We start from the raw sequence: 17,025 nt of genomic DNA, 5'->3' as shown, positions 1-17,025 counted from the left end.
TTCAATTACAAGTCTTGTTTTGTGTAGATGAATGATTTTATTTCTTCTAGGAGTGGAGTGGCTGGATCATATGCTAAGAGCATTTTTAATTTTATAAGAAACAGCCTGTTTTCCAGAGCACTTCTACATCCTTCTACAGTCCTTCTATCAGTATATGAGCAATTAGTTTCTGTGCATCTCCATCAAAATTCAGAATGACCGCTCTGTAATTTTAGCTATTCCACTACTAGCAGGTGCATAGTACCAGCTCATTTTTCTTTTAATTTGTCTATCCCTAAAGATTAATGATATTGAACATTTTTACATGTGCCTATTTCCTACCCATATTTCTTTAGTAAAACAGCTGTTCAAATCTTTGCCACCACCCCTTTTTGTAACTCGGAATTTTTCTTAGTACTGAGTTGTAGAGGTTTTTTATATACTATAGACCCAAGTGCTTTATCAGATATACCCTTTTTAACTTTTCTCCCTGTAAGTTTTTTTTGTTTGTTTGCAAATGGTATATTTGGTGTCATAGCTAAGGTGTCTTTGCATAATCCAAAGTTATTGACATTTTCCCCTTTGACGTTTCGTAGTCTGGCTTTCCATTTTAAGTTCACGATCCATTTTAAGTTAGTCTTTACAGATGATGAAAGCTATGGATTCAAGGCATTTTTTTCTTTATTGATTACTGGGCTTTTTTTGTATAGTTAGTTCATAAGCTCTCATTTCTCCATTACATTGCTTTTGCTCCTGTGTGGAAAATACGTTGTGTATATATGTATCAGCTTATTTCATATGAATGTGGGTTTAGCTTGTCAGTTTTTACAAAATGGAAAGAAGGAAAGAAGGGAAGGCCCACTGAGATTTTTGCCTGGGATTACATTAAATTTTATATAAATTTGAAGAATTAATAGCTTAACAATTTCAAGTCTTCTATGAACAAAGCATATCTGTCCATTTATTTAGCTCTTCCTTAATCTCTCTCAACAGTAGTTTGCAGTTTTCAGTGCTCAGATCTTTCACATTCTTTGTTTAGATTTATCCCTATTTCATTATTTTCATGCTTTCATACATGTTATTTAAAAAATTTTTTTTGGTACCAGAAATCAAACTCAGGACCTTGCACTTGCCAGATAGACACTTGTACCACTGAGCTATATCCCAGACCCATTATTTTAAATTCTAATTTCTGATAGTTTCTAAATCTAGAATGTTTTTTAATTGCTCCTGTAGCCTGTTGCCATGTAAACTCACTTACTGCTCTAGCAGTCTTTTAAAAATTTCATGAGATTTTCTTCATTGGTAATCATGTTATCTGTAAGTCAAGAGACTTTATGTGTTCCTTTCTATTCTACATGCCTTTTTGTTATCTTTCTTGCCTGACCATACTGGCTGGCTTTCCTGGGGAGTGCTGAATGGGAGTAGTGAGAATGGGTATCTGTCTAGCTCCTGACGAAAGCATTCAGGCTTATATTATATTATTATATTATATTATATATATTTCGTTATATATGATGTTAGTGATAGTTTTTTCATAAATGCCCTTAGTCAGGTTAAAGAAGTACCTTCCTATTTTAATTACTGATAATTTTTTTAAAATTGGGGTGGGTGTTGTATTTCGTTAATGAATTTTCTGCATCTATTGAGTTGATCATATGTTTTTATTCTTTTACAATTTAATACGGTGAAATTTTTGGGTATAGTATTAAACCAACCCTACATTTCCCAAATGAGATTTAATAATGACATATCTTTTTATGCACTACTGGATTCAGTTTAATAAACATTTGTTTAGAACTTTGTTGTTTGTTTTTGTTTTTGGTACTAGGACTCGAACTCATGACCTCACACTTGCCAGTCAGGCACTGAGCCACTGAATTATGTCCCCAGCCCTGTTTAGAAGTTTTGCATCTGTGTTCATGACAGATATTTACAGTTTCCTTATCATTTTTTGGTCTAATTTTGGTGTCAGGTTAATGTTGGCATCATTTGTCTTAGTTGGGAAATAATTTTCTCCTCTTCAATTTTTTGAGAGAGTTTGTGTGGAATTGTTATTATCTTCTCCTTTAGTGTTTGCTGGAATTCACCAGTGAAGCCCTCTGAACCTGAAGTTTTCTTTGTGGGAAGGATTTTAACTACAATCTAATAGACATAAGAGGTTATCTACTTCTTCATGGATAAGACTTGATTGATTTATGTCTTTTGAAGAATATATTCATTTCTTATAAATTATTGAATCTGTCAGCCTAAAATTATTTATGGTAGTATCTTCTCTTTTACTTAATATCTAAGATCCTGTAGTATTATTGGTAAACTCAGGATGCTCCTGCCTTAGCCTCTCAGATGCTGGGTTTAAAACCAAGTATCTCCATGCCTAGTATGTTGATATTTGTCCTGAAAAATGCTTCCCATTCATTCTGTCTCTTCTTTGTTCCCCTGTTTTGTCTTTTCTTTTCTTTTTTGCTTTCTTTTAGATTATTCCACTTTTATTATTAAATATTTTATTTATTTTCTATGATGGCTTATTAATAAAACTATATTTTGCTATTCAGTTATTTATTTAGAGCTTATAGTATATATATATATATATATATATTTTTTTTTTTTGTCTTTTTTCATTTTTATCGGTACCAGGGATCGAACTCACGACTGCCTGCTTACAAGGCAGGTGCTTATGCCGCTGAGCTAAATCCCCAGCCCCATAGTATATATTTTAAACTTATTGCAACTTACCTCCAATTATACCACTTTATGCTTAGTATACTATTGCTGTCATGAATTTTATTTTTATGTGTTATAAAATCCAATGCAGTTGACATTGTTTAATAAATTTTTAAAGATATTTAAATCTTCTGAAAAATATAGATTTCTCCAGTTAGTTAGCATATGTAGTGCTTTTTATTTCTTTCTGCTCTTCTACATTTCCATCTGCTATCATTTTTCTTATGCCTGGAAGGACATCCTTCGATAAGTCATATGTTGTTCTTGAAAGATATTTTTGCTGGGTATAAAACTAGATTAACAGTTGTTTAATTTTGTTCTTAAGAATGTTGCTCCACTATTAACTTTCATGCATCTTTCCTCTTTCCCTGTCTCTCTCTCTCTCCCTCCCTTTTCTCTGTCTCTCTGTCTTGGTGTGTGTGTGTGTGTGTGTGTGTGTGTGTGTGTGTGTCTGTGTGTGTGTCTGTGTACTGGGAAATCTAAGAAATTTCTCATCATCCTTACCTTTGTTCCTCTGCACATAACCTATCTCCTATTTTTGGCTGAATTTAGGGTTTTCTATTTAGTATTCATTTTGAGCAACTTGATTATGAAGTACATTTATGAAATTTTATTCATGTTCCTTGTCCTTTCATTGAATTAATATTTTTGATTCTGTAAATTTAAAGTTTTCATGACATTTGGAAAGATTTTGACTATTATTTCTTCAAATATTTTTTCTTTCTTCATTTCCTTCGAGGACTCCAGATATTCATATATTAGACTGTTGCAGTTTTTCTGCAATTCACTGACACTCTTTTTTATTAATATTTTTCTGTGTTTATTTTACATACTTCCTACTGCTATGCCTTTGAGTTCACTAATCTTGTCTTCCGCACTATCTCATTAATCTCATTATATGTATTTTTAAACATAAGATATTTTGGGTTTGTTTGTTTGTGTGAGACAGTGCCTTTCTACATAGTTCAGCCTGGCTTTGAACTCATTTTGTAGTACAGGCTGGTCTCAAACTCACCTCATCTTCCTAAGTGCTAGGATTATAGCCATGCTAAGACATTGTAGTTTCATCTCTACAAGTTGGATTTGTGTCTGTATCTTCCCTTTCTTTGTTTTAATTTTTGAATACACAAAATATAGTTATAATCACCTCTGAAGTCCTTCATCCACTGATTGTAACATCTGTATCTGTTCTGGATCAGCGTCGATTGATTATTGCCTTGTTAATTTTCTTGTTGTCAGGACAAAATACTCAACACCCAAACTTAATGGAGGAAAGATTTATTGTAGCTCCCAGTCTGTAGAGGTTTCACTTCACAGTTGACTGGTTCTAAGGTAGGTTTGTATGGCAGAGAGGCATCACACAGGAGAAATAGTTCATGGCAGGCAGAAAGCAGCAAAATAGAGAAGAGTAGCAGCAAGCTGCAACAGCAGCCCTGTGTCCCTCAGACCCAAGCTACATACCCTTAAGGCAGATAGTCTCACACCCAGGGTGCACCTTCCTGTTACCACACCCAGAACTAGGCCACATCAATCAGTGGACTAATTGAGTAATCACACACTCTTCATCGTAGCAGCACACAATCTAGGTCCATCCAGCTATGACTATATGAGTCTTTGGGGCAAACATCTACATATAAACAATAACGATTGGTGGGAGGGGAGGTTGGGAATTGAATTCAGGACCTTGCTCTTCCCAGGCAGGTGCTGTGCCATTGAGCTATATCACTGGCCCAAGCCATAACAATTGTTGATTATTCTCTTTGTTACGGATTTTGTTGTTGATGATGTTTGTTTGTTTGCTTTTCCTCATTTGGCCTGTCTGGTAATCTGTAATAGGGTGTCAAGTATTGTGAATTTGTTTTATTAGTCAGTAGATATCTTTGTGTTCAGGTAAATCTTGAGCTTTGCTCTAGGTTGCAGTTACATTACTTGGAAACAGCTTTATCATTTTTAGCCTTGCTTTTATGCTTTATTAGATGGATCCACAGTAACAGTCTGGAACTAATTATTCTGCACTACTAAAATAAGATCTTTCTGAGTACTCTACCCCATGCTTTATGGATTCTGATTTTTTTCACCCGTCTGGTTCGTAGAAATGAGCACTATTCTTGTCCCTATGTGAGTACTAGGACTGATGCATACATTCCTTTCAAGTGACTCGGTGCCCAGCCTTGTACAGTTTCCTCACATGCGTGCACCGATCAGTACTCCTTAACTCATGGCATTCTTCCATATCTCTGTGATTCTCTTTGTACACAGCTCCTTCCTTTCCAGTACCCTGTCTAATGAAGCCTACCTACCTTGTTCTTCCTGGATTTTCAGCTCTGTATTCTCACCTCTACAAGTCTACTGTGGCATATCCTGGAAATTTTCCAAGCAGTATGCTAGGACATACTTGAGGTTCATCTGATTTATTTCCCATTTCCCAGGAATCACTGCCTTTTTTGTCTGATATTTATTGTCTTAAATAATGTTTCATGTAGTTTGTCTTGTTTTCTTTTTGATTTCAGGATGCAAATAAATGTGGTCTCTATAACTCCATCTTGGCTAGAAACAGAAACTTATTTTTTAATTTCTTTTTTTTGTCTTTTTCTTTTTTTTTATCAGTACCAGGGATCGAACTCAACGACTGTCTGCTTGCAAGGCAGGCGCTTATGCTGCTGAGCTAAATCCCCAGCCCTTATTTTTTAATTTCCAAATGTAGTGTTTTCCTAGTTATCTTTTGTTATGAATTTCTGCCTCAGTTGTTATAAATTTAAAGAGATGTATCTTTACTTATCACTTTCCACTCAACCTGTTAAAAATTGAGAGATGAAGGGCTGGGGATTTAGCTCAGCGGCATAAGCGCCTGCCTTGCAAGCAGACAGTCGTTGAGTTCGATCCCTGGTACTGATAAAAAAGAAAAAGACAAAAAAAAAATTTGAGAGATGAGAAATACTCTCCCACATGAATTTTTGGCTTATCACTGTGTTCCAAATATTTTTATACATACATATTATTGACTATTTTATTAAGTGTGGATTAGCTTTTTAAAATCTTGTAAATTTCTCCTGAATTAAGCTTTTTTATCAGTGCTTATTTCTACTTTATCTGATATTATTTATAGACTGTCTCAACTTAAATTTAGTTGTGTTTGTCTCTGATATCTTTTTTCCAACCATTCATTTTCTTTTTATTTTATAAAAAAACAAAATTTTATAGCAAAACAATCAGAAAATAACAGTGTTAATACGCTGTATCATTATCTTCAAAGTAATTATTTAGTGTACAAGATGTAGACTAAAAGAATTCTCTCACAAAGAAACAGATAATAGCACAAACTTTCTTTTCAATGAACTCAGAGAAACTAGTAGGATAAATGAAATAAATTAGCATATATATTAAAATAGTTTTGAAACAATGCTATAGGCAGTTTGAGGAATAATTTGAACTTCTTCCTACATACATATCTTCTTTTTTGTACTTTATTTGTATTTATATTTTTTTGGTTTCTCATATAAGACAAGTCATGTGATGTTTAAGCTTTTCTGACATTTCACTTACCATGTTTCTAAGTTACATCCATTTACTTATGTGTGTGTCTTTTTTTTTTTTTTTCTTTTTTGGTACCAGGAATTAATTCAGGACCTCATGCTTGCCAGGCAGATGCTTATGCCGCTGAGCTAAATTCTTGGACTTTTTTTTTGTACTGGAGATCAAATTCATGACCTTGTGCTTGCCAGGCAGACACTTGTGCTGCTGAGCTAAATCCACAGCCCCCCATCCGTTTACTTTTAAATGCCTCATCTATATTTCTTATGGAAAAATGTGTACAAATATAATTTTTTTATCTATTCATCTGTGAATGGAAATATGTGCTTCTCCCAAGACCTAGCTATTATAAATTGTGCTGCTTTAAACATAGGTATGTGTATATTACTGTAATATAATGACAAACTCTTTTGGGAAGATAATCAAAAAGGGGACAGCTGGTTCAGATGGAATTTCTTATTTTAGTTTTTGAGGAATCTCCACAACAGTTTTTACAGTGTTTTACAGTTTACATTCCCAACAACAATTTAGAAGAGTTTATTTTTCCCTGCATCCTCACCAGCATTTGTTGTTACTAGATTTTTTTTTATGATAACCATTATTTCTTAGGGTAAGATGGTATTTCAGGTTCTTTTTTTTCCCCCACTGGTATCAGGAATCAAATTTAGGACCTTGCACTTGCCAGGCAGATGCTGTGCAACTGAGCTATATCCCCAGTCCTTTTAAGAGGCTTTAATTTGCATTTGACTAATGGCCAGTGATGTTTAATACTTTTTCCATGTATTTATTGGTCCATTTGTACTTCTTCTCAAAAGGGTCTATTTATTTTGATTGCCCATTTTCTGAATGGATCATGTTTTGTTTGTGCAGATATCTCTTTGAAACTTTGTTTTCAGTTATGTTGTGTATTTGTCTGGAAGTGGGATTCCTGGACCATATGAATGTAGTCATTTTAGAATGTGTGACATTATATCTGATTGTGGCTCTGAACTGCAATCCTTTAATGATGATGAGCACATTTTCATATACTTATACGGCCATTTGCATACCGTCTCTGAAGAAATGTCCACTAAAGTTCTTTACCCATTTTAAAAATCAAGATATTTGGTTATTGTTTAGTTGTAGTTTTAATTCTGGATAGTAACCAGATACATGACTTGCAGATATCTTCTCCTACTGTTGATTCTGTCATTTTTATGGAAATCATATTTAACTCAGGTTAATTTAGGAGGGAATGAAATCTTTAGAATACCATGTCTTCACTTGATCTTAGCCAAAAGGCCGAGAAGCAATAGAATACCATGTCTTGAAAATGCTTTGTGAAAATGTAACTTGTGAATTGAATAAGCTGCCCTAGGACGGGTACAAACAAAAGCAGCTTTACTCTTTCTAACAAGTGCTCCACAAAATCTCTTTCTTTCTTTTTTTTTTTTTTTTTTTTTTTTGTCTTTTTCATTTTTATCGGTACCGGGGATTGAACTCACGACCACCTGCTAGCAAGGCAGGTGCTTATGCCACTGAGCTAAATCCCCAGCCCACAAAATCTCTTCTTGATTCCTTCTTTGCGTCCCTGGGTCAAATCGTGGACTGGTTCCTCAGTGAAATAAAAACCCTCTGGTAGCTTTCAGATAATAAAATATGCAAAAGATCTAACATGGGAATTCTGCAAATGAATTCTAAAGCAGCCTGTCTTGGTCCTACCTTGGGTTTAGCAGTGGAGGAAGAATTTTTGAAGGGTCTTCTTTTCTCTCACTTTCACCCCTACTTCTTACATGTAGTCTAGAGTCATCACTGTGCTTGAGGTAGCAGAAAACAGGAAAGATTTGGGACAGCACAAGTGTTCTGTGACACCATGGTGAGAAGTCCAGCTGCTATGCATGCCTCTGGATGTGGTGAATGACAGACTTTCTCCCTGGCTGAGTTTTTGTTGATCTCTGGGACGCCTGCCCCCACCCCAAGGGCCACTCTTATTCCATAGCTTCTATTCCGGCTGCTTCATTCACAGCAGGAATTCCTAACCTAAAGTCTACAAGAATCAGTGTAGGTCTATAGATAGAATTCTCAGTCAATTTGGATCAGAAACATACCAGTATTACTTTACCTGACCTCTAGTTACGGAAACCTACTAATCCTTAGCATTTCCTTCAATGGAGGGATTGGCAACAGGCAGCAAAAGTGTTTGTATTGGATGTAATTTTGTCAGTTAATATTGATTTGATCTCCCTGTAAAGCTGTTGTAGATACTTTGATGTAGCAATATAATTGCTGCTACTTCAGAGTTACTGTAGCTGTTAGAAGTTCTGCTAGGTCTGTGATGACTTAATAAATATTATATCATATCACAGTTTAAAATATATTTGAAGGATGAGGCAGGAAGACTGTTGTGAGTTCAATGCTGGCCTGGATATATAAGCAAGTTGAAGGCCATCCTCCATTATATAGCAAGACCCTGTCTCAAAAAATATATCTGATTACATTTCTAACCCTGTGTGTTTTATATTTGTGAAAATATTATTCTCAGAATCAGTTTAGGAGACCATCACACACAGAGACACTTTAAGAATTCCTGTTTTAGAGTTGTTTCTCCTTTACCTGCATTCTTTTTCCCCACTCTTGAATGGGACAGTTTGTGACAGTCCACAGGCAGCCATCCTCAAAGAGCCCACATCTGGCTGAAGAAGGTAGATGTGCTCCTCCCCTAGTGCATCTGGAAAAGCATCTGATTCCTAACTCCAGCTGGCCCTGCCCAGCTGCCTGGGATGAGCTCACCATTCCCCAGCCTCACACTGCTAAACTTAACAAATACAAGTTTGGTATTGATTTCCTGCACTGCACAAATTCAAGGGGACTGTTGTCACCTTCTCCAAGCAGTTCTTTTGAAGTAGCCCCACGAGTTGAAATGGGATAGAAGCAGACCCACCTCTCCCACTCTGAAATGGGGAGCCATGGCAGCTGGAGATCTCTGTTCAATACAGTTCCTACTTTCCACTGTAAAGACAGATGAGAGCACAAGGTCACGAACTCATTTCACAGTGTGTTACCAGGCAGCATAAGTCCTCTAGCAGCTACCGTGTCATACCTAACTTTGAGGCCTCAGCTGAAACCCAGACAAAAAGAATCCATTTCACACCCTGTTGCACAAATGTAAGCAACAGTTTTTATTATTCCTAAATAAGCAGTCTGCCTAGAGGCAGAGCCTGAGACAGGCCTTCTTGAGGGAGTGTCTTCAGAAGGTGAGTAAGGGAAGGGGGAGAAGGTGAGTAAGGATTTGGGGTGAACTGGAGCTAGCCCCAGCCTGAGCCCTGCAGAAGCTCCACAGTGTTGATTCTCGCCATGACAAGGAGATAACCTCCTGTGACACAGGTGAGCCAGAAGATGCAAGCCAGCCTTGTGGTGGCAGCATCAGCACCAAGAGTTTCTAGGTGAGGTGGCTTCTCACTGACTGAGGGCAGCTTGCAGCTGGTGATGAGCACACTGGCACCATGTATTCATTTGTGGGGTTGCCCTACCAGTTGCCACAGACTTAGTGGCTGAAAAGAGTATTCTCTCAGAGTTCTGGAAGCTGGAAGATTAAAGTAAGTGTTGGCAGATTTCACCTGAGAACTCTAAGTAAGACTTCCCCTGCCCCTTTGAGCTCCTGTGCTTTTTTGGGTGCTTCACCCCAGTCTCTGCCTTGACTTTCAGTGTCTCCTCCCTTCTTCTGTCCATTTTCTCTTCAATTTGTTGTCATAAGGACCATTATCATTGAATTCAGAGCCCACTAAAGTAAGTCAAGATGATTTCTTCTCAAGATCCTCTACTTAACGACACCTGCCAAGACCCTTTTTCCAGATGAAGTCACAGTCACAGGTTTTGGGTCATGGATGTACCATTTTAGGAGCCTTATTTCAAAGCCCTGGGCCCAGTGAAGGGTTTTAGGTGAGGTACAGTGACCACCCCTACACAAATAATCCTCAAGCCAGCGAGTCTCCTGAGACAAGCTCTGTGGTCTGTGCTGCCCATGAGATCCCCGTAAAACTCAGAGCACACATGCAGCACTGTTCCCTAAGCATGCCGAAGCTGGCTGTTAACTAGGACATGCAAGTCTGGCAGTTGGGTGATTCCCATGCTGTAGAAGGCTTTCTTTTTCTCCCACCATCAGACTCCTGATACAGCATCGCATCCATCCATGCTCCAGTTTCACAGTCCACTTTCTCTCCCTGAAATCAGCCTCCTATCAGTTTCATGGCCTTGGGTATTAGCTTTGCCATCACTACGACACAATACCCAATACCCACAACTTAAAGGAAGAGAGGTTTAATTTGGCTCATGGTTTAGGGAATTCAGCCCATAGTTGGCTGGCTGCACAGCAGGAGCATCATGGTGTGAGAGATGCTGGACAAAACGTCTTAATTCATAGTGGCAGGAAGTACAGCAAGATAGATAACAGTGCCAGACAGAGATCACAGGCACATACCTCCATAATCCACCCAGATGCTGGGAGAAATGTGTTCTACCAATCCCGTAGGCTGATCCCAATAGCGATCAAGTTGATACTCCTTCCTATCACGCACTACATGAGTTAAAATAATTTACTACATCAAAGACTCCCCAAATATTGGTTTGATTTTATGTCACAAAACAGCCCAGAAGTAGACAGTCTGGAGTGGTTCTTCTCCATCAAATCTATGACCAAGCTGTCTCACCCACAGATCTCACCTAAGGTAACACCTTCATTTGCATAATCTAAGCACATTCAGAGAAACACCAGAAAAGACAAGGGGCAAGCAGATTCCTTATGGAGAGTAAGATGAAAAGGGTCACACCTTTCTTCTGTTCTTGCCATTGATCCAAACAGTTATAAGGCCATGACTTGCTGCAAGAGATGATGGGAAATTAGGCTTTTAGTGGGCCTCCCTGGTAAAACCCAGGTAAACTCAGGAAAACCTGTTAAAGGAAAGGAAGGCAGGTGAATAATAAGAACAGTAAGCACTGTTTGCCAGTCTGTCTGGCTATTCTTACTGTCCTTGTTCCTAAACTAAACCCAAGTTTTCTTTTGTTCATTGCTGGTAGATGCTTCCCCATTGGAACAAGGTCTTGTCATCTATTGCATATTGATTGTATTATAACAGGGAGCTGATACAAAACCAGGCGTCAATCTACCTGTGACCCAAAGGTCTTTGTGTTCTGGGGATGTGAATAGTAATCATCCAGGGGTACCCTAGCTTTTACCTACAGAGCTTCAAAACAGTTGGGCTTCTTTTTCATGCTAGTAATACCTCCTGTGCTGCAATTTTCTTTCTGTAGGGTCTCATTGTGTTGCCCAGGCTGATCTCAAATTTCTGGGCTCAACTAATCCTCTCATTTCAGCCTCCTGAATAGCTGGTAATACTGACACGTGCCACCACACCAGAGTGAAAACAATCAAATTTTCAGAGATAATTATTCAAAAATACAGTATTTACTTTTTTCCACTTTTTTAATTTTATTTTTTCAGTCCGATATTAATGGTATATTTTAGATATACATAATGATCATATGTATCATAGAAAATTTGTACCTGTATATGATCTAGCTTGTTTTTTCCTACTCCTCTACCCTTCCTTGAACCCTTTTTCCCCTCCCTATTTACAAAAGCTTTGTTTCCATGTTTTCTTTTTTCTCATTTTTTTACTTTTCCCTTCTTTCCTTTCTCCTCCCCTCTCTCTTGTTCCCCTCCCCATTTGAACATGTTCTTCCAATTTCACAATATCTATCACAATGTTCACTCTTAGTCCAGTTAGATGGTTTACAGGACATTGTGAAGTTTTACAACCAACAGCACCATCTACAATTAGAATATTTTCCTCATTCCAAAAGAAACTTCATACCCAATAACAGTCACTCCTCATTTCCCCTCTGGCTCAGTCCCTCAGAAACTAGTCTACTAATCTACTGGATTTACTAATCGTGGGCACTTTCTGTAAATGGAATTCTGCAGCATTTGGGTTTTTTTTAATTGCTTTACTTAACATTTTCAAGGTTCATAATATAGTACTATACATAGTCTAGTATAATTTGTTGGCAAATACTTTTCCATTGTAAAGATATACCACCTTTTACTTATCTAGTAATAGATAATCTGGGTTGTTTCTACTTTTTGTGTATTGTAAATAATGTTGCTGTGAACCTATGCATATATAAACAGAATTACATTTACAATAAATGTAAATGGATGAAATGTCCCAATTAAAAGGCAGGAGTTGACAGAATGAATTTTTAAAAGTACATATGCTATGTGAGACACACTGAAGATCTGAAGGTGTAGAATAACTGAAAATAAAAGGATGAAGAAAGATGTATGATGTAAACTCTAATCAAAAAGAGCTGCATGGCTATACTAATATAAAAAACAGACTTATAGACAAAAAATGTTATGAAAGATGAAGGACATTTTATAACTATCAATATATCATAAATAATATTATTTCTAACCTTAAAATATATGAAGCAAAAAAATGTGCTAATATTTATGTCTACCTATTTTAGTTATTTTATTTCTGTGTGTGAATTCAAAATATTGTCTTGTATCCTTTCATTTTGGACTGAAGGATTCCTTTTATTATTTCTTACGAGACAGTTTTGTTCATGATCAACTCCTCAGTTTTTGTTTGCCTGAAAATGTCTCAATTTCTCTCATACTTAAGTAGACAGTTTGGCTGGGTATGGAATTTTTGGTTGAGAGTAGTTTCTTTTTGTATGTTATGTCATCTCTCTGCTTTTTTGACCTGCATCATTTTTGATGAGATGTTAGTCTTACTGAGAATTTCTTATATATAAGTTTCTCTCTGGTTATTTTCCAGATTTTCTTTTTAACCTTGTCTTTTGATAGTTTGAGTATAATGTGTGGATCTCCTCAATTATAGTCTTGAAGGTTATTGAGCTTCTTGGATGTGCTCAATAAAGTGTTTCATTGGAGTTGAGGAGGTTTTAGCCATTATTTCTTCAAACATTCTTTTTTAAAAGGCTCCTTTCCCTTCTCTTTCAGATTCCCATTATGCTTGATATGCCCATAGATAGATCTCTTAGGCTCAGGTCATTTTTCTTCATTCCTTTTTTTTTTTTTTTTCTTCCTGTTTTTGAGTTAAGTGACTTCAAATAACCTATATTCTAGTTCTCTGATTATTTTTCTTCTGCTATCTGAGATACACTGTTGAGCTCACCAAGGCATTTTTTTTTCATTTTAGTTATTGTCTTTTTCAACTCCAGAATTTCAATTCATTTTTTAAAAATAATTTGTAGCCAGGTATGGTAGCATGCACCTGTAATCCCAGCTCTCAGGAGGCTGAGGCAGAAAGATTATTGCAAGTTCAAGACCTGCTGGGCTACCAAGTGAGCTCAAGGCCAGCCTGAATGGCATAGCAAGCATAGCGAGACCCTGTCTCAACAAGGCGGAAAAAAAAGTCTAACATCTGTACTTCCTCAAGGACAATTTCTATTGACTGCTGTATTTCTCATGTATGGGTCTTAATTTCCTACTATTTTATATGCATCATAATTAGTAGTTGAAAAAACTGGACATATTAATAGTATACTGTAGCACCTCTGGAAATCAGATACCCCAATGTTTGTGTTACTATTTGTTTCTTCAGCGACTTTCCTGAACTAATTCAGTAAAGTTTCATATATCTCATCTTGGATGGTCATTGATGTTTCTGCTATTAGCTTGGTGGCTAGCTAATAATTGAAGACGTGTTTCCCTAAATACATTGAATCAGTAGGTCCTCAATGCTTTGCTGCAAAGCTCTGTGTGTGTTGGGGCGTGCCTGCAGGGCTCCAGCAAGTGGTGGCTCGGTCTTGAATTTCACTTCCTACTTGGGTAGAAAGACAGAGGTGAGAGTAGGGCTCTTCCAGTGCTATCCTAGGCACGTGTCCCTATGTTGTTTAAATCTCCATAAATAGGCTAACATTTTGAGTCTCCCATAGACATCTTTCTCTGTCTCTGTCTCTGTTTCTTTCTTTCTCTCTCTTTCTCTCTGCCTTTCTCTCTGTCTGTCTGTTTGTCTCTCCCTCTCTGTCTCTCTCTTTTAATTTTTGGTCAGATTCATTTGCCCCAATCTGTATTCCTTCCTCAAGGAGCAGCAGTGATAAACAATTGCCACTGGTTGTTTTTAGCCTAGGAACAGGGCTTTTCCCATTGAGCAAGCTAAGTGAGGTCAGGTAACAAATCCTGTGGACAGAGCTGTCTCAAGGTGTGGGCAGGTCAGTCAGTGATGGTTCATTGGGAATACAGCTTGTTGAAAGTTCCAAACCCATTCTGCTCCTTTCAGTGGTTTCTAGCTACTAGTTTGTACAACTACCACGGTTACACAGTGGATGGTTTTCATCAGGACTGGGAAGAGTGACAAATTCTCTCTTAAAGTAAAAAGTTCCAGGTTGGGAGATAAAGCCAACCTGAGATGTCTGATCATGTGACTTGGAGCAAAGTCTTCCTTCACTCAGCTTTGGTCTCCTAATTTGTGAAATGAAGTTGTCTGATAACTTATATGATAGGGATGTTGGGAAGGGCAGCGATGGGATGATGTGCAGAAGAGATGTGCAAAGTTAAATAAAATGTACTTGTGCAGTGGCCATCCTGGGGCAATGTCTACCACAGTATCTTTTCTTACCTTTCCACCACTAGTGATCCTCTTGGAGAGTCAGTGCATCTTGGCCTAGACTGCAGCAAAATCCTTCAATTGGAGGCAAGAAAAGACTTCCTAACTAACCTCAGACAGAGATGAGAGAGAAGTTTGAGCCCTGGCAGGGGGCCCTAGGATGTCCCAGAGGGGAGCAGAATTTTTTTGAGTAGGAAAGGGTTATCTCAACTCTCTAGCTGTTCTCTCTGCCCTGGGTCATTTGATGTATTACGAAAGAGGCTAGGTCTTGCAACATGCCCTATCTACCCCTCCCACAACTCATCAGTAGATGGTGCCAAGATCTCTGGCCTCAGAGCTCAGCTCATCACACTCCAAGGCCAGAGGAACACGTGACTTCTTTCCGTTAGTCTTCCCCTCTGCTTCATGTTCCTACAATATGCACAACTCATCTATCCTCTTGGTTTCATCTGCCTGTCCAACCTTCAACTCTATCCTTCTTCTTTCTTCCACCCTGTGGAGTCTAACATCTTACATTCACAGTGGACTCCCCAGGCTGGGCAGGAGTGGAAAAGGACATTCAAGGGATGTGTGTACATCTATTTCCATACCATACCGGCAAAAACAGTTCAGATCAGCTACTGTCACCCATTTCACGAGGAGTGCCCAGAGGCCTCCCATTAGCCTCTCCACCTTTCCTGTCCACCCCTCAGGCCCCCTTTGGGAAGAATGGAGTCACCTCCACTCTTCATGGGCAGCTGGGGGTCCCTGAGCAGTATCTCCACCCCCTCTCCCCTTCTCCTGAGACCCCATGCCCAGCCCTGAGGTTTGGAGAGCCTAGTAAGTGCCCTATCAACATGTTAATCAAATTACTTAGGAGCTAAAATTGACGCTGTTCATTAATTATACAAGATTATGCTAATTGTGCATGCAAATGCATGCAGGGGAACAGAAGGTGTTCAGGCGCATGGTGGGCCATTAGCATAGAGGATGGGGTGCGGGTGCATTGGCATGCTAATGTATGCGCCCCAGCTATTTATAGTCCCCCAGCCCATCTGCACTGCAGCCACCTCTACCCTGGTAGGAGATCTTGGTGGTGAGGCCTAGGTCCAGGCCTGGCAGGTGGCTATGGCTCTAGGGAAACTGTCTTGAAGGCTACCTCAGACCAAGACCAGGATGCAGCCTGGACCATTTCACAGGAACCTGAAATATTTGGCAACCTGTCTTTCCTTCTCTAGCCTAACCCACTGACTGCCTGTTTCTCCCAGGAAGCAAAATGACTCTTCCAAGTGCTACAGTCAGTAATGCATATGATATAGGCTTCGCATCATCCACAAGGCCCAGACCCCACACAATCTGGAGCTGATCTCCAGGCCCTGGCCTACTGTTGTTCCAAATTCTTTTTTTTTTTTTAATTTATTTTTATCGGCACCAGGGATCGAACTCACAACCGCCTGCTTGCAAGGCAGGTGCTTATGCCGTTGAGCTAAATCCCCAGCCCCTGTTGTTCCAAATTCTTGTTGGCACCACTGGACAAGTGTGCTGTTCATGTCACTGCTCCTTAGAGAGCTGCTGTTCCCTCTGCCTCCTACTCCCCTCAGACCAAAGCCCAAAATCAAATACAACCTGCAGAAACCTGCCCCTTTCCCAGAAGTGACTGGGAACAAGTGACTGCCACAGGTGACACTTGGCAAGTTATCCTGCTACATCACCACTGTGTCTTTCTGGTCATACTTTGAGTTTTTTTCCTATTGGGTTAAATTCCTTGATTTTGCCTTGCTCCCCGCCCCCCTCCGCTACCCCCCTCCGCTGCCCCCCTCCACCCCACCCTGCCTGTGGCCCATCCCAGCCAGGAATATTTTGTTCACTTGTGGATCCCTGGTGCCTGACTCATAAGAGGCTTTTAGTCAACCTTTTACACTGCATATGGAAAGAACGAGGGAATGAATGGTCTAGCATCTATATCCTCCTGCAGACAAGGAAAACACCAGAGAGCAGTTCTGCCTCAGAAGTCATTCTGTTACTTCTGAGGCTCAGGAGCTCAAAGATGAGTTCTTTAGTATAAAAATTAGCCGAGGGCCCTTCCCACATTCCCCTGTCTCAGGCTGCAGCGCCAGCTCTGGGCATGGATACATAAGTAATTTTTTTTTCTGCCCTTATTCTCCAATCTGCTTGCTTTCCCAAGGCTTTCACAGGA

The 17,025-nt window shown here is 38.8% G+C and overlaps 1 protein-coding gene across 8 annotated transcripts in view; it reads left to right on the top strand.

Annotated features, from left to right (window-relative positions):
* Ebf4 (EBF family member 4) overlaps nt 1-17,025 on the top strand; it is a 65,738-nt gene that overhangs the window by 21,238 nt on the left and 27,475 nt on the right. The window lies entirely within an intron of this gene.

The sequence above is a fragment of the Cavia porcellus genome, unplaced genomic scaffold (genome assembly GCF_034190915.1).
Source record: "Cavia porcellus strain 051 isolate PalLab524CR breed Dunkin Hartley unplaced genomic scaffold, mCavPor4.1 scaffold_5, whole genome shotgun sequence".
NCBI lineage: Eukaryota > Metazoa > Chordata > Mammalia > Rodentia > Caviidae > Cavia > Cavia porcellus.
This window is presented reverse-complemented; position numbering and strand designations above follow the sequence as displayed.